At 40.9% G+C, this 22,043-nt stretch overlaps 1 long non-coding RNA gene across 1 annotated transcript in view; it reads right to left on the bottom strand.

Moving 5' to 3' along the window:
* The window catches only part of LOC118944186, a 62,969-nt gene that overhangs the window by 39,037 nt on the left and 1,889 nt on the right, over positions 1 to 22,043 (bottom strand). The gene's annotated exons all lie outside the window — the stretch shown is intronic.

The raw sequence follows: 22,043 nt of genomic DNA, 5'->3' as shown, positions 1-22,043 counted from the left end.
CGTTTTGTGTCACAGTACAATGAGAAAACTGGGGGGGGGGGGGGGGGGGACAACTATGCTATTTTAGAATGTGTGGGGGGGTCATGTCCCCCGTCCCCAGTGAAAGTTGCGCCCCTGGTTGTTCAAATTAAACCTAAGGTGATGGACGATTATAGCCACTATGGTCATCTGTTCACTGAAAGTTTGCAAACTATATGCTCACCCGTGTGGTTAATATCACTGTAGCTATATTCTCTCAGAAGCAAGCCGCTGCTTGAGATTTTCTCACAACTCCATCTGTAGGATCACTTTCAACGGAAACTGTACGTGAAATCAATATCACTTCTTCCCTGACCGGAAGTCCTTTTCTCAACCATAATTGTTCTAGTTCGCATTGTATCCAAAGAAAAAGTCAACGCACAGAAACGTAAGTGTATTTTTAGACATGTCATTCTCTCTAAGTAACTGTCGACCTAGCAGTCATTTCCCCCCAAGGTAATTGTTAATGACTCTCAACACTTTAATTAGCGACGTTGATTAATTTGCACTGCATGCCTTTAAAGCAGACATTATGACTGACACACACACACACACACACACACACATACATATGCAGACACATGTTCGAACACGCGTACCGACGCACGCACACACACACACACACATCCCCCTTTTCATCCTTCTATGGGCCTTTGCGAGACGAGAAGTTACAACTGTGAGACTGTAAGGAAATGTTATTTCGTAGAGCACCAAAATGTCTGTGCTCAGGCCTTGTCAAAACTAATTGGAGTGTAAATAGTGGTTGCTGCCAGCTTCACAAAGAGAGCTAATTGCTAATTTAGCGTTTTGTGTCTCTTCTGAGACCGTCAACATTACAGAATGTGTCATCAGGCACACAACAGTCAGCTTTGTTAGGGAAAACATGACGTCGTGAAGTGGACTAGATAGCTTTTCCAATGGGGAAAAATAGATTATAACAGCTGCTATTGTTGTTCTTGAAGGTTTAAGGAGAGGGTTAACTCAAGAGTTCGTAAGTATGGACCTTGTAAGTTTAGTCTGTGAGTTTGGTCTGTTTAGTGGTATTTGCTGATGATGCAATGTGGTATGAGCCACTTATGTACAAATTTAATACAGTCCTTGACAATAATACAGTCCTTGTACCGTAGGTGGTGGACACAACGTGTAATAGTGTGGATCCAGCATTAAAGGGGGAGTTCAGTATTTTACAACCTAATGTGAGATGGTTACTCATCCTGAAAGTAGTCTATGCCTTGAGTACACTGAAAAAAGTGAAATCTAAGATAGCCAAATATCTTATATTGGATTAATAATTCACTTTGTGTAAAAAAACAAACATTTGATCTTATTTTGAGAATACGATTAAGGTAAAATATCTTGAAAAATATCTTGAAATAAGATAAATTACTTGTATTAAGCCTTTTTTTATGTTAACATAAGGGAAATTATCTGCCATCACATTTAAATAATTTAGCTTGGTAAAACAATATCATTTTAAGTGAATTATTAATCAATATAAGATATTTAGGCTGGCTTAGATTTCACTTTTTGTAGTGTAATCCATGGTTCTGTCATAAACGTGTGTATAGGTGGCAGGGAAGTCCGGCGCAGGAGAATCAAACTCGGTGAGATGGAGTAGTTTAATAACTTAAAAAACATAGCTCCAACACCATGACAATAATCAAAACGGGTACGGTTACCCGTCGCGCACAAACAACACGATAAATGAACAACAAACAATCTCTGACAAGGACATGAAGGGAAACAGAGGGTTAAATACACAACAGGTAATGAATGGGATTGGAACCAGGTGTTTAGGAAGACGAGACAAAACAAATGGAAAATTAAAAATGGATCAATGATGGCTAGAAGACGGTGGTGACGTCGACCGCCGAGCACCACCCGAACAAGGAGAGGCATCGACTTCGGTAGAAGTCGTGACAGGTTCATATATCTTTAAACAGTCACTACACACTTCTGGTAACTTTAGCCACCTCTAACAATCAATATAAGTGATAGGGTCAATTGGGAAAGGGGTATAGCTAGTCAGTTGTACAACTGAAAGCATTCAATTGTGCAAGTTTTGGTTACTTATAAAGGTGATTTTCCGTTATGTTTCCCAAACTATTTTGCACTGAGACACAAAAAGTTTTTTTTTTTAAATGTCTTGATCCATAAACAACATGAATGTTTCTGGACACTATCTAGCTGTCGTCTGCAACTCATAAAGGAATCAGCTGTCATCCAGCCAGTGGTTCCAGAGAATCAGACCCAGATGGTCTGTTTTATAGTCCAGCTGTTCAATATGGTTGAACTTGCCATTCATCATGCAATCCCCATCATAAAAATAGATATTTCAACACATTGTAATTCCAGACAAATCATTGACGTCTCCCTCCATATACAGTGCCTTGCGAAAGTATTCGGCCCCCTTGAACTTTGCGACCTTTTGCCACATTTCAGGCTTCAAACATAAAGATATAAAACTGTATTTTTTTGTGAAAGTAAAGGGGCTGAATAATTTTGCACGCCCAATTTTTCAGTTTTTGATTTGTTAAAAAAGTTTGAAATATCCAATAAATGTCGTTCCACTTCATGATTGTGTCCCACTTGTTGTTGATTCTTCACAAAAAAATACAGTTTTATATCTTTATGTTTGAAGCCTGAAATGTGGCAAAAGGTCGCAAAGTTCAAGGGGGCCGAATACTTTCGCAAGGCATGTCATTCTCATCACTGTGTTGTGCAGCAAAGCACCGCCTGTCGTAACCTTAGTATTGAACAAGCAGTCAAGCCCTGTATGTCCCTGAGACAAGAGCAATGAACCCTTTGGTTTTTATTCACCCATGAAATATGGTCCACCTCCAGACCTCTACAGACCCCTTTGTCTGCCCCGGAGAGTAAAGGGCGACTGGGGCATGGCCTCAGGGTGAATAGGGGTGACCAGAGGCTAGAGAGAATAGCTGAGTGGGGACAAATGGTATTCTTACGATAGAACAGAATTTATTTCCCTTGATTTCCTTACCTTACTAAGATTGGCTTCGGGTGCACGGACACACACACACACCAGAAATACTTAAAAAAAACTGAAGATGGGAAACTCAATGGACAATGAATGGAGAAACGTATAACGAACCACCCAGCAGACTGTCGACCAATTGGGTTCTCGTTGTCATGCTGCATCACGCAGTTGCTAATCCAATTGCCGCGCAATCCCTTCTAAAAGTCGGGGTATGAGTCGAGAAACATACCTATTTTCCTTGGAAGTAGGTAAGGTCACAATTTTAAAGCTAAACGATATGACAGAGAACAAGTTCATTATCTCTGAAAAGATGTGTAATCTCGCTGTTCATGTAATTCATGCTAATGTTGGGTTTTTGACTCCCATTGACTCCTTGAAGGAGTACACTCTTTGTGGGAGATCACCCAGAATGCACCGCGTGGCCCATTGACGACAAACGGGCAACGTACACAATGGGCGTTAATGCGTATCAAATGGAGTTTCCCCATCTCTTTTCTTAAAGTATTTCAGCACACACATATACACACATACGCTCGCGTGAACCACCTAGGGACTACAATGATCTTGTTATAGTTCACTCTCACTTTGAGTGCTGGCAAAAGTAACAGTTCTTCGTTGCACAGGTGAATGCGCGTTTGTATGTGCGTCCATGCGTACGTGTGTCTGAGAGAGAGCTTTGAGTTTAAAACATGACTTCCATTTCAAATGGATCATCGAGTCCCCACCCAGACATTTGCAAACATATCAACGCATTATGCTAAAATAATTAATTGTATGCATATACATTATTTTTCTCTTCATGTAAACAAAAATGTTCTAACTACAATTAGAAACTTTAATTAACTAAATTTATTAATGTCCCTTTTGGTATGAAAACAAGTTTCAATACGTTTCCAGGTAACTCATGCCTTTGTATAATCAGTGGTAGACTTAATATACTGTATATTAAGTTGTAATAGAGTACTGTCATGACGTTGGCCTCTTTGAGTATAGCAACCCCATCCCCATGTCACTTTGAACTGTCCCCTCTAACCGAGAGAGAGGGAGAGAGAAGGACAATTCTACAAAAGAAAGACTTTTCACCAGCGATCAAGACGACACACTGAGCGTAAATATATATATTGATTGCAATTGTTCCCGAGTGCGTGAGTGTTCATGTGTAAAGGATTAGCATTTTAATTGTTATAATTATCACTCTGTAGTGACTTCTTAATCGACCCCCCCATTTCCCCTTTGTCTAACAATCCGCCATACCGGTTCAGCCCACTAGGGCACATTTTCCTATCATTACATTTACCTTTGTTTGTTTGTTTATGCATTTCTGTGAATTACTTAGTAAGTAATAAATAAATGTTTTAAGACAATTGATGTATGGATGACTCATAGTGAAGACTGGGTTCGTGCAGATAACCAACAATTTACGACGTTTGGAATGAGACTAACGTGAGGTAAAGTAAATAATTCATTAATTCAAAGACTAATTGATCAGATACAATATCTGAAAAGTTATTTTAGGAAATGATAACTTTGTAATCTGAATATTTTTCCTTGGTGCCCCGATTTCATAGTTAATTAGTTACATGATTAATCAGTTGATCACATAGTAACTAATTACAGAGAATCTTTGATAAAAACTATCAGTCTTCAATTAATGATAGTAAAGACACGACCGTACCAAAGCTTATCATAGTTTTCTCTTTTGTAAGCAGGCTGTATCATAGCATTTTAGCTCTGCAAATGACCCTTATTGATTTCCCTTGATGCTAAACCAACAACACTGACTTATATGAAAATGTACAGGAGTTGCATGTCACGCCCTGACCTCTGTTTTTCTATATATTTTGGTTAGGTCAGGGTGTGATTAGGGTGGGTACTCTAGTTGTTGTATGTCTAGAGTTTTTGTCATCTAGGGTTTTTGTATGTCTATGTTGGCCTGATATGGTTCCCAATCAGAGACAGCTGTTTATCGATTGGGGATCATATTTAGGTAGCCATTTTCCCCATTGTTAGTTGTGGGATCTTGTCTATGTTTAGTTGCCTGTCAGCACTAGTTTGTATAGCTTTACTGGTTGGTTGGTTGGTTGGTTGGTTGGTTGTTGATTCATTAAAAATAAAATGTATTCATATCACGCTGCGCCTTGGTCCAATCCTTATGACGAACGTGACATTGCAAGGTAACACAAAATGGGACAATTTACATTTAAAATATGAGTTTAACGTTACTATATGAATATACCATCTAAAATATGTGTTTTCAACTCTATTACAGAGACAACATATACAGTTGAAGTCAGAAGTTTACATACACCTTAGCCAAATACATTTCAACTCAGTTTTTCACAATTCTTGACATTTAATCCTAGTAAAAATTCCCTGTTTTAGGTCAGTAAGGATCACCACTTTATTTAAAAAATGTGAAATGTCAGAATAATAGTAGAGAGAAGGATTTACTTCAGCTTTTATTTATTTCATCACATTCCCAGTGGGTCAGAAGTTTACATACACTCAATTAGTATTTGGTAGCATTGCCATTAAATTGTTTAACTTGGGTCAAACGTCTCGGGTAGCCTTCCACAAGCTTTCCACAATAAGTTGGGTGAATGTTGGCCCATTCCGCCTGACAGAGCTGGTGTAACGGAGTCAGGTTTGTAGGCCTCCTTGCTCGCACACGCTTTTTCAGTTCTGCCCACAGATTTTCTATAGGATTGAGGTCAGGGCTTTGTGATGGCCACTCCAATACCTTGACTTTGTTGTCCTTAAGCCATTTTGCCACAACTTTGGAAGTATGCTTGGGGTCATTGTCCATTTGGAAGACCAATTTGCGACCAAGCTTTAACTTCCTGACTGATGTCTTGAGATATTGCTTCAATATATCCACATAATTTTCCGTCCTCATGATGTCATCTATTTTATGAAGTGCACCAGTCCCTCCTGTAGCAAAGCACCCCCACAACATGATGCTCCCACCTCCGTGCTTCACGGTTGGGAAGGTCTTCTTCGGCATGCAAGCTTCCCCCCTTTTTCCTCCAAACATAACAATGATCATAATGGCCAAACAGTTATATTTTTGTTTCATCAGACCAGAGGACATTTCTCCAAAAAGTATGATCTTTGTCCCCATGTGCAGTTGCACACCGTAATCTGGCTTTTTTTATGACGGTTTTGGAGCAGTGTTTTTTTTCCTTGCTGAGCGGCCTTTCAGGTTATGTCGATATAGGACTCGTTTTACTCTGGATATAGATATGTTTGTACCTGTTTCCTCCAGTATCTTCACAAGGTCCTTTGCTGTTGTTCTGGGATTGATTTGCGCTTTTCACACCAAAGTACGTTCATCTCTAGGAGACAGAAAGCGTCTCCTTCCTGAGTGGTATGACGGCTGCGTGGTCCCATGGTGTTTATACTTGCATACTATTGTTTGTACAGATGAACATTGTACCTTCAGGGTTTTGGAAATTGCTCCCAAGAATGAACCAGACTTGTGGAGGTCTACAATATTTTTTGAGAACTTGGCTTATTTCTTTTGATCTTCCCATGATGTCAAGCAAAGAGGCACTGAGTTTGAAGGTAGGCCTTGAAATACATACATAGGTACAGCATGGTGGGTAGCCTAGTGGTTAGAGCGTTGGACTGGTAACTGGAAGGTTGCAAGTTCAAACCCTGAGCTGACAAGGTACAAATCTGTCGTTCTGCCCCTGAACGGGCAGTCAACCCACTGTACCTAGGCCGTCATTGAAAATACAAATTTGTTCTTAACTGACTTGCCTAGTTAAATAAAGGTAAAAAATAAATAAAATAAAACCTGCAAATGATGTCAATTAGCCTATCTAAAGCCATGCCATAATTTTTTGGAATTTTCCAAGCTGTTTAAATGCACAATCAACTTAGTAAACTTCTGACCCACTAGAATTGTGATACAGTGAATTATAAGTGAAATAATCTGTCTGTAAACAATTGTTAGAAAAATTTATTGTGTTATGCACAATGTAGATGTCCTAACTGACTTGCCAAAACTATAGTTTGTTAACAAGAAATTTGTGGAGTTGTTGAAAAACGAGTTTTAATGACTCCAACCTAAGTGTTTGTAAACTTCCGACTTCAACTGTATCTATCTATGCCTACTGTTTAACATTCATGCAGGTCATGATGCGCTCTGATTTGGAATATATGGAATAATGTTACAAGCTATCAACCAAGGATCAAAGAGTGAAAACAAATGCTTGTTGGTCCATTTCTGCTACGCCAGAAGAGGATGCCCCTCATAGCCTGGTTCCTCTCTAGGTTTCTTCCTAGGTTTTGGCCTTTCTAGGGAGTTTTTCCTAGCCACCGTGCCTCTACACCTGCATTGCTTGCTGTTTGGGGTTTTAGGCTGGGATTCTGTACAGCACTTTGAGATATCAGCTGATGTAAGAAGGGCTATATATCAAATACAATTTTATATAAAAACATTTGATTTGATTTGGTTAAGAGCTCTCCATATTTCTGGACTGGTTGGTTAGGAGCTGTTCATTATGAAAGGTGTTGAAAATACTAGCACTTTCAAGATGGGCCCTTCCTTCTGCCCCTTCAAGGTAATCATTGACCTGGCCCGTTGTATCCCTTTTCACCTATCCAACATTGTCAGCTTGGTTTTGAAATGTATTTGAACTAGGCCATGGACTATTTTCACTTTGCATCTCTCACCACCCAAGCAAGAGTCTCACTCCAGGGAGAGGTAGGTAACATAATATGATAATATATGCCATTTATATGCCATTTAGCATTTACTTTTTTTAAATGTTTTTATTTTTTAACATACGGCCTGTCCCGGGAATCAAACCTATTATACGCCATGCTCTACCAACTGAGCTACAGAGGACCAAGGATAGCACAAGGATATCTGGCCTAGATTTCAAAAGAACATTGATACTGTACTGCCCTAGAAATATTTATTACACTGAAAGTGTAATGGGGAAATCTCTCAAAGCTTATTTTGTTGAAACTGAAATTCTGTACCGTGATTGGTGCATACAGTGGTAAAGCCTCTTCTGTATCCTGATTAGTGTGCCTTGTTCTAATTTTGGTGTGTTTCATGGGTTCTGTTTGTCCTCTAATTGCAAATCAATGGCCTTATGACTCATTCTCGTCATCCACCATATCAGCAATATAACTCAATTATACATGTCTTGTTTTGATTCATCCCCCTTCAAACATTTGTCTTGTCTAAGTGTCTGTCCTCATAAAGGGCCAGTGCCCTCATACATCTATCTGCCTATCATGGTGTGTGTGTGTGTACACACACGCAAATGTGTGTATACTCGACCCTGTGAGTGTGTGCGTAGCGTGGGTATGCAAGCAATTATGTGTTTGCCCACGCCTGTGTATGTTGGGCCTCCTCTCAGGGCCGGCATAAGCGGTGGCTTAGGGGGCTCAGAACAAACAACAAAAAAATAACTCAGTCGGTGTATCAACTTAATAATGAGAATAAGTACAGTGGGGCAAAAAAGTATTTAGTCAGCCTCCAATTGTGCAAGTTCTCCCACTTAAAAAGATGAGAGAGAGGCCTGAAATTTTCATCATAGGTACACTTCAACTATGACAGACAAAATTAGGAAAATAAATCCAGAAAATCACATTGTAGGATTTTTAATGAATTTATTTGCAAATTATGGTGGAAAATAAGTATTTGGTCAATAACAAAAGTTTATCTCAATACTTTGTTATATACCCTTTGTTGGCAATGACAGAGGTCAAATGTTTTCTGTAAGTCTTCACAAGGTTTTCACACACTGTTGCTGGTATTTTGGCCCATTCCTCCATGCAGATCTCCTCTAGAGCAGTGATGTTTTGGGGCTGTTGCTGGGCAACACGGACTTTCAACTCCCTCCAAAGATTTTCTATCAGGTTGAGATCTGGAGACTGGCTGGGCCACTCCAGGACCTTGAAATGCTTCTTACGAAGCCACTCCTTCGTTGCCCGGGCGGTGTGTTTGGGATCATTGTCATGCTGAAAGACCCAGCCAAGTTTCATCTTCAATGCCCTTGCTGATGGTAGGCTTTGTTTGTAGGTGACCAAATACTTATTTTCCACCATAATTTGCAAATAAATTCATAAAAAATCCTACAATGTGATTTTCTGGATTTATTTTCTAATTTTGTCTGTCATAGTTGAAGTGTATCTATGATGAAAATTACAGGCCTCTCTCATCTTTTTAAGTGGGAGAATTTGCACAATTGGTGGCTGACTAAATACTTTTTTGCCCCACTGTATAGTAGAATGCACCAGGTGCAATTTCAAATTTGCTTGTGCACCATCAGTTTTTTATCAGACACCAACTGTCACTCAATTAGCCATGTCAACTAACAATATCTAGATTGGTGGTTAGCCAGCTATCATTGCTTTGTTATTCATTCTCACTCAGACAACCACAGGGCTCTCCAGAGGGTGGTGCGGTCTGCATCACCGGGGGCAAACTACCTGCCCTCTGACACCTACAGCACCCAATGTCACAGGTTAAGGACATCAAGATAACCAAGGACAACAACCACCCGAGCCACTGCCTGTTCACTCTGCTATCATCCAGAAGGTGAGGTCAGTACAGGTGCTTTAAAGCTGGTACTGAGAGAGTGAAAAACAGTTATATCTCAAGGCCTTCAGACTGTTAAACAGCCATCACTAGCACAGAGAGGCTGCTGCCTAGAGACATACTTGAAATCATTGGCCACTTAAATAAATGGAACACTAGTCACTTTAATAATGCCACTTTAATAATATTTACATATCTTGCATTACTAATCTCATATGTACAGTATATACCGTATTCTATACTTTCCAATTGCATCTTAGCCTATGCCGCTCTGACATTGCTCATCCATATATTTATATATTCGTATTCCTTTTTCCTTATACCACCCCTATCTTGTTAAAAGTTAGTTTGTGGTATTTCTTTCCTTCATGTGTGTGAGCCAATCAGTTGTTTTGTGATGAGGTAGGGTTGGTATAAGGAAGATAGCCCTATTTGGTAAAAGACCAAGTCCATATTATGGCAAGAACAGCTCAAATAAGTGAAGAGAAACGACAGTCCATCATTACTTTAAGACATGAAGGTCAGTCAATCAGGAACATTTCAAGAACTTTGAAAGTTTCTTCAAGTGTATTTTCAAAAATCATCAAGTGCAATAACGAAACTGGCTCTCATGAGGACTGCCACAAGAAAGGAAGAATCAGAGTTACCTCTGCTGCAGAGGATAAGTTCATTAGAGTTCCCAGCCTCAGAAATTGCAGCCCAAATAAATGCTTCACAGAGTTCAAGTAACAGACACATCAACTGTTCAGAGGAGACTGCGTGAAATAGGCCTTAATGGTCAAATTGCAGCAAAGAAACCACTACTAAAGGACAGCAATATGAAGATGAGACTTGCTTGAAACACGAGCAATGGACATTAGACCCATGTAAAATCTGTCCTTTGGTCTGATGAGTCCAAATTTGAGATTTTTGGTTCCAACCGCCGTGTCTTTGTGAGACGCAGAGTAGGTGAACGGATGATCTCTGCATGTGTGGATCCCACCGTGAAGCATGGAGGAGGAGGAGGTGTAATAGTGTGGGGGTGCTTTGCTGGTGACACTGTCAGTCATTTATTTAGAATTCAAGGCACACTTAACCTGCATGGTTACCACAGCATTCTGCAGCAATACGCCATCCCATCTGGTTTGCGTTTTGTTTTTCAACAGGACAATGACCCAACACACCACCAGGCTGTGTAAGGCCTATTTGACCAAGAAGAGTTATGGAGTGCTGCATCAGATGACCTGAACTCCACAATCACCTGACCTCAACCCAATTGAGATGGTTTGGGATGAGTTGGACCGCAGAGTGAAGAAAAAGCGGTAAACAAGTGCTCAGCATATGTGGGAACTCCTTCAAGACTGCTGGAAAAGCATTCCAGGTGAAGCAGGTTGAGAGAATGCCAAGAGTGTGCAAAGCTGTCATCAAGGCAAAGGGTGACTACTTTGAATAATCTCAAATATAACATATATTTTGATTTGTTTAACACTTTTAGGGTTACTACATGATTCCATATGTGTTATTTCATAGTTTTGATGTCTTCACTATTATTCTACAGTGTAGAAAATAGTAAAAATAAAGGAAAACCCTTGAATGAGTAGCTGTGTCCAAACTTTTGACTGGTACTGTATATTGTTTGCTTAGTAAACTTGGGGGGCCAAATAAAAACACCTGCAGGCCAAATTCGGGCTGCCAGTTGGGGAACCTTGGTATAGCCTAGTGCCGTAAGCCTATAGCACATAACGTTGTAGTCGTTGTGGGTAAATTGAAGACTGTAACAAAGGAATTTGTGGGCAAAGGGATGTAATTGTGGGTAAACAGAGGCAATACCTTCACACCCATATTTAGAAGCCATTTTAGAGAGGCTCTGTTTGCTTGATGTGGCTAAACATGATGCATCATCAGCAACACAGGAGATTCACACACAGTCCAGAAATACACTGGCGTTTAGTTCTGAAATGAATGAAAATGGACTTTTCAGATTAGGTTCCATTTAGCCATGTACTTTTACAGTGCTCTCACATATAGTATGTTTGGATCCTTTTCTTGGTGATAAGAAAGCACATTTTTATGACACACTGACTTCTCTTTGCTATTAATTCTCTCCTGTGAACCAGTGTACCTTGCATGTACCTTCCCAGTGAGCACGAGATGTTGAAAAATACATATTTTCAATCCCAAAAATATGTACACGGAACTAAAATATAAACGCAACATGTAAGTGTTGGTTTCATGTTTCAGGAGCTGTCATAAAAGATCTCCGAAATGTTCCATAAGCACAAAAAGCTTATTACTCTCAAATTTTGTGCACAAATCTGTTTGCTTCCCTGTTAGTGAGAAAGAAAACGTTTCAGGTAGCCTTCCACAAGCTTCCCACAATAAGTTGGGTGAATTTTGGCCCATTCCTCCTGACAAAGCTGGTGTAACTGAGTCAAGTTTGTAGGACTCCTTGCTCGCACACGCTTTTCAGTTCTGCCCACAAATTTTCTATAGGAATGAGGTCAGTGCCTTGTGATGGCCACTCAAATACCTTGACTTTGTTGTCCTTAAGTCATTTTGCCACAACTTTGGAAGTATGCTTGGGGTCATTGTCCACTTGGAAGACCCATTTGCAACCAAGCCTTAACTTCCTGACTGATGTCTTGAGATGTTGCTTCAACATATACACATCCTTTTCCTACCTCATGATGCTATCTGTTTTGTGAAGTGCACCAGTCCCTCCTGCAGCAAAGCACCCCCACAACATGATGCTGCCACTCCTGTTCTTCACGGTTGGAATGATGTTCTTTGGCTTGCAAGGACTCGTTTTACTGTGGGTACTTGTTTTCTCCAGCATCTCCACAAGGTCCTTTGTTGTTGTTCTGGGATTGATTTGCACTTTTCGCACCAAAGTACGTTCATCTCTAGGAGACAGAACGCGTCTCCTTCCTGAGAGGTATGATGGCTGCGTGGTCCCATGGTGTTTATACTTGCATACTATTGTTTGTATGGATGAACGTGGTACCTTCAGGAGTTTTGAAATTGCTCCCAAGGATGAACCAGACTTGTGGAGGTATACAATTTTTTTCTGAGGTCTTGGCTGATTTCTTTTGATTTTCCCATGATGTAAAGCAAAGAAGCACTGAGTTTGAAGGTAGGCCTTGAAATACATCCACAGGTACACCTCCAATTGACTCAAATGATGTCAATTAGCCTATCAGAAGCTTCTAAAGCCATGGCATCATTTTCTGGAATGTTCCAAGCTGTTTAAAGGCACAGTCAACTTAGTTCATGTAAACTTCTGACCCACTGGAATTGTGATGCAGTGAATTATAAGTGAAATAATCTGTCTGTAAACAATTGTTGTTTTAAAATGACTTGTGTCATGTACAAAGTAGATGTCCTAACCGACTTGCCAAAACTATAGTTTGTTAACAAGAAATTTGTGGAGTGGTTGAAAAACGAGTTTTAATGACTCCAACCTGCGTGTATGTAAACTTCCGACTTCAACTGTATATTCTGTATTTTATACCATCTATTGCATCTTGCTTATGCCCCTTGGTCATTGCTCATCCATATGTTTATATGTACATATTCTTATTCCATTCCTTTACTTAGATTTGTGTGTATTAGGTTGTTGTTGAGGAATTGTTAGATTGCTTGTTAGACATTGCTGCACTGTCAGAACTAGAAGCACAAGCATTTCACAACACTCGCAATAACATCTGCTAACCCTGTGTATGTGACCAATACAATTTCATTCAGTGAAGTCTTTTTGCTGATTGGGTTGTTTGCCTTGTAGACGGAAGGGAAATTATACTCTGCTTGTATCTTGTGAAGTTTTATGTAACCTAACACCGAGCTAAAGTTTAGTGGTTAGTGAGGTCAGAAGAAGGGTCAGGAAATAGGCAGTGATTGGTTGGCCTGGACTGTTTAATTGGACCCTAAGGTAATGAACTCAATGTAAGGTGCAGACTAACAGATCTTAAAGTTAGAAAAAAACAAATAGCCTAAATAGAGTCTCAGACTCTAGAATTCTCCATGTTTTTTACACTAGAACTTGTTTTCATGTCAATAGAAATAGAATCCTCATGGACTTGAATGGGGAGGCTCGTTCTATAGTCTATTTCTATGGTCATGTCAATTTGCAGGCAGCCCATGATGTCAATTCCTTCAGTGACACGTGTTGTGAGAGAAGTGTACCCACTGCAGAAACGGGAGGTCTTTGACCTGTGAGGGGTGTTGCAGCAGATTCAAAGACGAGGTAACAGCGCCACACGTGTCCACTATTGAAGTGTACAGTAGGCTGTCACACCAACCACTCCAACTCCAAGTGTCCTCCTCTATAATATCCCACATCACTACACTGACCTCACACACCCAGGTCCACCATTGAAATGTTTTCCAGGGTTTTAAAAAGCAATAGAATATCATATCAATAGAAAATAGTATTTGAACAACATTGTCATACGTCCAGATCAAATTTGAAGTTTTATTAGTCGTGTGTACTGGTATACACCGTCCAACGAAATGCTTACTTGCAGGTTTCTTCTCGACAATGCAACAACAACAAGAAATAATATACGATTAGAATACAAGCAAAGTAAATGGCTCAGTAGAATAGAATAAATGTTTTAGCATAACTATACAGAACAAAATATAAACACAACATACAACTATTTCAACGATTTTACTGAGTTACAGTTCAGATAAGGAAATCAGTTCATTGAAATACATTCATTAGTCCCTAATTTATGGATGCCACACGACTGGGAATACAGATATGCATCTATTGGTCACAGATACATTTTTTTTAAAGGTAGGGGCATGGATCAGGAAACCAGTCAGTATCTGGTGTGACCACTATTTACCTCATGCAGCGTGAAATCTCCTTCGCATTGAGTTGATCAGGCTGTTGATTGTGGCCTGTGGAATGTTGTCCCACTACTCTCCAATGGCTGTGTGAAGTTGCTGAATATTGGCAGGAACTTGAACACGCTGTAGTATGCGTTGATCCAGAGCATCCCAAACATGCTCAATGGGTGACATGTCTGAGTATGTAGGCCAATGGAAGAACTGGGACAATTGGAGTCGGCTTCAGGTATAGAAATGAACATTGAATTTCATGGCAACAGCTCTGGTAGACATTCTGTTAAATCAGCTTCTTGATATGCCACACCTGTCAGATGGATGGATTATCTTGGCAATGGACAAATGCTCACTGACAGGAATGTAAACACATTTTTTTTTTCGCAAATTGTAAGAGAAATAAGCTTTTTGTGCATATCAAACATTTCTGGGATCTTTTATTTCAGCTCATAACATTTTGGACCAACACTTTACATGCGTCATTTATATTTCTGTTCAGTATATAATACAGGAAGCCACAATTTATAGTTAAATATTTACATGTGCTTTGGGAGAAGGAGGGATTGCGGGGCAAGTGTTTCAATTGTGCAGTATTTAATTTGCTCGAAGGACTAGTGTCTGGTAGGAGTGATGCCTCCTGACGTAAGACAATGATTTGGACCGAGCATCAGTGGAGTCCACAGGAACTAAGACCATCTAAATGAGCTGCTTTTTGTTGTACAGGAGAGGACCTGTGATTCTGATGCACTCCAGGGTGGCGCCAGCCACCAGTTCGTCACAGGACAAATGGACACACCAGCTCAATCTGGCTGGACATTGGACAGCTAAGTGGCTAGAGTAGTACAGTCATTAGGTCTTGAGTGCAACATAAGAATTGTATTTACCTTGTCTGTGGGTGAAGTAAAAAAAGGTCAAGATGATGAGTTTGTGACGGTGGTGGTGGAAGTGCTGGGAAATGGGGGGAGTGTATGTGCGTGTGTGTTTGTTCTAAACAAAAATATTTCCTAACGATGCACAGTGCAGCAAGTGACAAACACACACAAACAGGAAAACACAACTACTTGAATTGGTGATGAATGGTCTTAATTAAAGCCTTGGGACTGTGAGCCATATAGAAATCTCCATCAATGGCTATGTTGGGACTGTAATAACTACATCCCAATGGGATGATTTGATTGACTCTAACCTACTTAAAGGTTGTGAATCATTGTGGTTGGATTTTTCTTCTCTGGCTAGATGAACCAAGGCCACGTCATTAGCTGTCCAGATAAGGCTGAGAGATTAATGGATTGGAACATTGATTCAGACCATGGTTTAGAGATAACAAAAGGAGATTAAAAGAGATTGCCATGGCGCCATGAGGTAGCCTAGGCAGAGAGCTCTGTAAATATTTTATTTTTTAGTGTTTTTATAACATTTTTTATCAACTTTTTTTGTTTTTCATAACTTGATAACTAGATGAACTGAAATATCCTGTGGTGGCCCACAGAATTGCAGGACTGATTATGACAATTCAGTTTGTATTTGGCTAGCTAGCTACCTTGCTTGCTAATATGATTTGAATGAGGCAGCAACACCAGATCAACAGCATCGGCTTTTTGGCCCCCCTGCCCCAGTTTCTAGAGGGAAGTGGACTGAAGCGTGAGGTGATTTGTTGGACCACTGCTGAGTGTGTTGGTCTTAGTGGTGCTTTTACAGTCGCCGAAGCATCACCCAGGTGGGTGCTTCATTTCAATAGTGGACGATCCAGCATACTTACGGAGGAGGAAGAGTTGTGACTATCGAAGACGACGAGGTGCCCTGAGCTCTGTGTCCTAACTGTCAGATATCTCTACCTCCCTGCCTGGCTGTATCATCTATGCTGCCTCCTCTTAAGATACAACCTTTTCAAGCTGCCTATCATATAAAGCTGTGGAAGACCATCGCTCAAGAACTGCTAGATCCCTACAATTGTTTTGTTAAATAGTTCTTTGTTTATTTTGTTTTCAGAGGGACTTTGAAATTCTACTTGTAATGAAAAGCGCTATATAAATAAATATACTATTAATTAATGTTACTGGTCCCAGGGTTGAGACCAGGAAAACAGATTAAATGTTTCCTGAGCCTTCATTTAATAAAATAAAGTCATCAAGAGCTTATAAATGTACTTTTACAACTTAAAAGTCTGTGATGCCATTTTGTTAGGTTCGCCTCCATGTTAAATTGTTTCCACCTAGCATGACGTCATTACTTATAATGGAGTCACTTAGCATTTTCTAGCTTCGACAAAAACAACTGTCTTAAACATCACACAACCCATGAAACATGTTATCTTACTATTTTGAGGTATATTTTGTATAGTTGTACATTACAAACTTGTAAAACAAGAGAAAATATGAGATGAGAAATTTGTCTGGTTTCAGAAAAAAAGTTCTCAATAGAATGAGGAATGAGGAATGAGGTCACGATCACCAGTGTCAAGGCCACCAACCAACAGTTCTGCTGCCTCCACCTAGTGTTACCAATACATTTCAGTGCATATTAACCTAGAGGACTCCAATAATTTAATAAAAGTAATAAAAGTCATGGCTCACAAATAATATACTGAACAAAAACATAAACGCAACATGGAACAATTTCTAAGATTTTACTGAGTTATGGTTCATTGAAGGAAATCAGTCAATTTAAATAAATTAATTGAAAAACAAAAACCCAGACAATAGGGCTTTATTACAGACAGAAATACTCCTCAGAACTATCAGGTCGATGGATTATCTTGTCAAATGAGAAATGCTCACTAACAGGAATGTACAGTGGGGCAAAAAAGTATTTAGTCAGCCACCAATTGTGCAAGTTCTCCCACTTAAAAATATGAGAGCCCTGTAATTTTCATCATAGGTACACTTCAACTATGACAGACAAAATGAGGGAAAAAATCCAGAAAATCACATTGTAGGATTTTTAATGAATGTATTTGCAAATTATGGTGGAAAATAAGTGGTGGAAAACCTTCTTAACTCAGTACACATAAGTAGGATATGTGAAAGGTGAGTATGTGTGTGGTGTGTAAGATATGTGTGGTGTGTAGGGTGTGACTTGGTATGTTGGTGGGATGTGGTAAGGTGTCCACCATGCTTCTGCATAATGTGTACTGTAGGCTCCAACTGTGTTGACTGTAGAGTGTGGCTGTAGTGAAGGCTGGCCTAATGTCTAGTAAGTGAACATTTGTCTGGGCCTTTTCTCTCTGTTAGATCGTCTGCTATCAATATCAGTGTGAGTGTCATCTACAGGAGGGGGTCAAGGGTCTTGCTTCCCATTCACCCTATGTCTCTGGCTAGACTGGATAAGGTAGGTATTAGTCTTCGTGTTGTCTTAATTGTCTTTGTTCTTCTCTTATAGGTATATGTACTTGACTGAATCTCTCATGAACTGGATTTCTCTGACTCAAGGTAAGTGTTTCAAAGTAAAACTGTAACATCTTATGTTTCACCGAGTTGTGGCTGAACGACGACATTAAGAACATACAGGGGGGCCTGTGCATATTTGTAAACAATAGCTATTGCACGATATCTAAGGAAGTCTCAATTTTTTGCTCGCCTGAGGTAGAGTATCTCATTATAAGCTGTAGACCACACTATCTACCGAGAGAGTTTTCATCTGTATTTTTCGTAGTTGTCTACATACCACTACAGATCGAGGCTGGCACTAAAACCGCACTCAATGTGCTGTATTCCGCCATAAGCAAAGAGGAAAACGATCATCCAGAGGCGGCGCTCCTAGTGGCCGGGGACATTAATGCAGGGAAACTTAAATCAGTTTTACCTAATTTCTGTCAGCATGTTAAATGTGCAGCCAGAGGGAAAACAATTCTAGACCTCCTTTACTCTACACACAGAGACGCGTACAAAGCTTTCCCTCACCCTCCATTTGGCAAATCTGACCATAACTACATCCTCCTGATTCCTGCCTACAAGCAAAAATTAAAGCAGGAAGCACCAGTGACTCACTAAAGTGGTCAGATGAAGCAGATGCTAAACTACAGGACTGTTTTGCTATCACAGACTGGAATATATTCCGTGATTCTTCTGATGGCATTGAGGAGTACACCACATCAGTCATTGGTTTTATCAATAAGTGCATCAAAAACGTCATCCCCACAGTGACTGTACATACATACCCCAACCAGAAGCCATGGATTACAAGCAACATTCGCACTGCGCTAAAGGGTAGAGCTGCCGCTTTCAAGGAGCGGGACTCTAACCCGGAAGTTTATAAGAAATCCCGCTATGCCCTCCGACGAACCATCAAACAGGCAAAGCATTAATACAGGACTAAGATCGAATCATACCATACCGACTAAGACGCCCGTCGGATGTGGCAGGGCTTGCAAACTATCACAGACTACAAAGGGAAGCACAGCCTAGAGCTGCCCAGTGACACAAGCCTACCAGATGAACTAATTAACTTCTATGCTCGCTTCGAGGAAAGTAACAGTGAGACATGCATGAAAGCATCAGCTGTTGTGGACGACTGTGTGATCACGCTCTCTGCGCCGATGTGAGTACGACATTTAAACAGGTCAACATTCCCAAGGCCGCTGGGCCAGATGGATTACCAGGACGTGTACTCCAAGCATGCGCTGACAGACTGGCTAGTGTCTTCACTGATATTTTTAACCTCTCCCTGTCTGAGTCTGTAATACCAACATGTTTCAAGCAGACCACCATAGTCCCTGTGCCCAAGAACACTAAGGTAACCTGCCTAAATGACTACCAGCCAGTAGCACTCACGTCTGTAGCCATGAAATTCTTTGAAAGGCTGGTAATGGCTCACATCAACACCATGATCCCAGAAACCCTGGACCCACTCCAATTTGCATACCGTCCCAACAGATCCACAGATGATGCAATCTCTATGGCACTCCACACTGCCCTTTCCCACCTGGACAAAAGGAACACCTATGTGAGAATGCTATTCATTGACTACAGCTCAGCGTTCAACACCATAGTGCCCTCAAAGCTCATCACTAAGCTAAGGACCCTGGGACTAAACACCTCCCTCCGCAACTGGATCCTGGACTTCCTGACGGGCCGCCCCAGGTGGTAAGGGTAGGTAACAACACATCCACCACGCTGATCCTCACCACTGGGCCCCCTCAAGGGTTTGTGTGCTCAGTCCCCTCCTATACTCCCTGAACACTCATGACTGCACGGCCAGGCATGACTCCAACACCATCATTAAGTTTGCTGATGACACAACAGTGGTAGGCCTGATCACCAACAAAGATGAGACAGCCTATAGGGAGGAGGTCAGAGACCTGACCGTGTGGTGTAGGGCAACAACCTCTCCCTCAACGTGATCAAGACAGAGGACATTATTGTGGACTATTATTGTGGTCTTACCTTTGTCATCTTGAATAACCATAGCCCCACTGATCAGATTGACAAGGGTTGGCATGACTTGGATCTTGTTGCCCTTTAACCAGTTCTTTAATCACATTGAATCCAAGCAGCGGACTCAGTATAGCTCAGTATAGCTTGATCACTTAGTTGGTTGTCCGAGAGGAGAGGTTTCAGCTCCCTGCAACATCACCATGTCTTTTCCCTAGTCCTTGGTAGGAATACACCTTGGACTGTATCTGAGCTGTCCTTTATGTCAGCATTGGCTTGTTTTGACGTGAACAGGGTTCTTTGTTTTAACCCTATAACTCGGCAGAGGAACGGTTGTGGCGTCTCATGCTTGTTTTGTTTGGTGCATATCAGCTCCTGGAATAGTTATGTGCTATTACTTTCACCCATACGAGACTGGAGAAACCCTTTCAGCTCAGCCACTGTGATGTCATCCTTAGTTATGAGCATGTCCTTTAAGTTCCCTGGCTTTATTATCCTTCTGACTATCTATGGATCACTGAAGTCCTCCTAGGCACCTTCTTGTTGGAGAATATTGTTGTAGCTTATGTTGGACGCATTGTCACCTATTTGACCCCCCTGTATTTTGAATTCCCTCCAGTGGAGGTAGGAGAGACCTCTTCGGAAGACCACTTTGTCATGTGTCTGGTGTGATACAGATTCGGATTGACTACTACTGTGTGGTAGATTACTGTGTGGTTCTGCGTGTCGGGTCTCAATAAGCTGTAGTGTAGGAGTAAGTTTACATTAGGGAAGTTTCTTACCTAGCTCCTCATAGACTGAGAGTAACCTCTGGTTCTCTGTGTGTGGTATGTCATGGGCTACATTAGCTGTGGTTACATTAGCTGCATCAGTGGATAGAGAGAGTGTGTTGTGTGACTCGACATTAACCTCTGTGCTCGCAGGTGGTGCAACAGTTACCCTTAGGGCCTAGATAAGTCAATGGAATCTTTCAAACCTAACAATTCAACCATCCCCATATCCTTGGACTCAAGCAAAGGCTTACTATATATAAAAGTATTGACAAAATCAAAATCCTCCTCATTACCCACTTCAAGCTCTGATGGCTCTTTGTCTAGTATCTGACCCACGGTGTTGGCGCCCTTCAAGAGTTCTTTAGCCCGATAGAACGCGCAGGCACTTCCTGATGTCCCACACTAGGGCTCTTCCTCCTGTTGTCTGACATGGCAACCTCTTCTTTTATCCCTCACACAGTCCCAGATGTCTGATTACAGCCTCAACTCTCACTCTGATGTTCTGGAACACAGCTTCTGCTTAGTGCCAGATGTCATAGATCGCTGGATCAGGTCCCAACCAGCAGGTGACGCCGATAAGTCAATGGAATCTTTCAAACCTAACAATTCAACCATCCCCATATCCTTGGACTCAAGCAAAGGCTTACTATATATAAAAGTATTGACAAAATCAAAATCCTCCTCATTACCCACTTCAAGCTCTGATGGCTCTTTGTCTAGTATCTGACCCACGGTGTTGGCGCCCTTCAAGAGTTCTTTAGCCCGATAGAACGCGCAGGCACTTCCTGATGTCCCACACTAGGGCTCTTCCTCCTGTTGTCTGACATGGCAACCTCTTCTTTTATCCCTCACACAGTCCCAGATGTCTGATTACAGCCTCAACTCTCACTCTGATGTTCTGGAACACAGCTTCTGCTTAGTGCCAGATGTCATAGATCGCTGGATCAGGTCCCAACCAGCAGGTGACGCCAATCCCGGACGAGCCCCCAAAAATATGTTACAGGTCCCAGATAATATGTTTCCTGAGTCTTCATTTAATAAAAAAAAAGAGAACCGGAGCTTAAAAAAATGTACTTTTACAACTTTAAATGGTTAACCTCCATGTTAAATCCTTTCAACCTAGCATGACTTATTACTTACAATGGGGAGACTTAGCATTTTATAGCTTCAACAAAAACTACTCCAAAATGTACCAAGATGATGCCGACAGACATGGCAGCTCTGCTTCTAGCTCCTAAGCACAAGCATTTCGCTACACCCGCAATAACATCTGCTAAATATGTGTATGTGACCAATAAAATTTGATTTTAAACAGATAGCAAAACATGTTATCTTACTATTTTCGAGGTATATTTTGTATAGTTATACATTACAAACCTGTAAAACAGGAGAACTTATGAGACAATACGTTTTCTCATATAGAATGAGGAAGTAAGATCACAATCACCAGTGTCAAGGCCACCAACCAACAGATCTGCTGGCTCCACCTAGTGGTA

Source organism: Oncorhynchus mykiss, chromosome 25, assembly GCF_013265735.2.
Source record: "Oncorhynchus mykiss isolate Arlee chromosome 25, USDA_OmykA_1.1, whole genome shotgun sequence".
In the NCBI taxonomy this organism is placed as follows: Eukaryota; Metazoa; Chordata; class Actinopteri; order Salmoniformes; family Salmonidae; genus Oncorhynchus; species Oncorhynchus mykiss.
The sequence above is the reverse complement of the archived record's forward strand: the minus strand, read 5'-3'. Positions and strand labels throughout refer to the sequence as shown.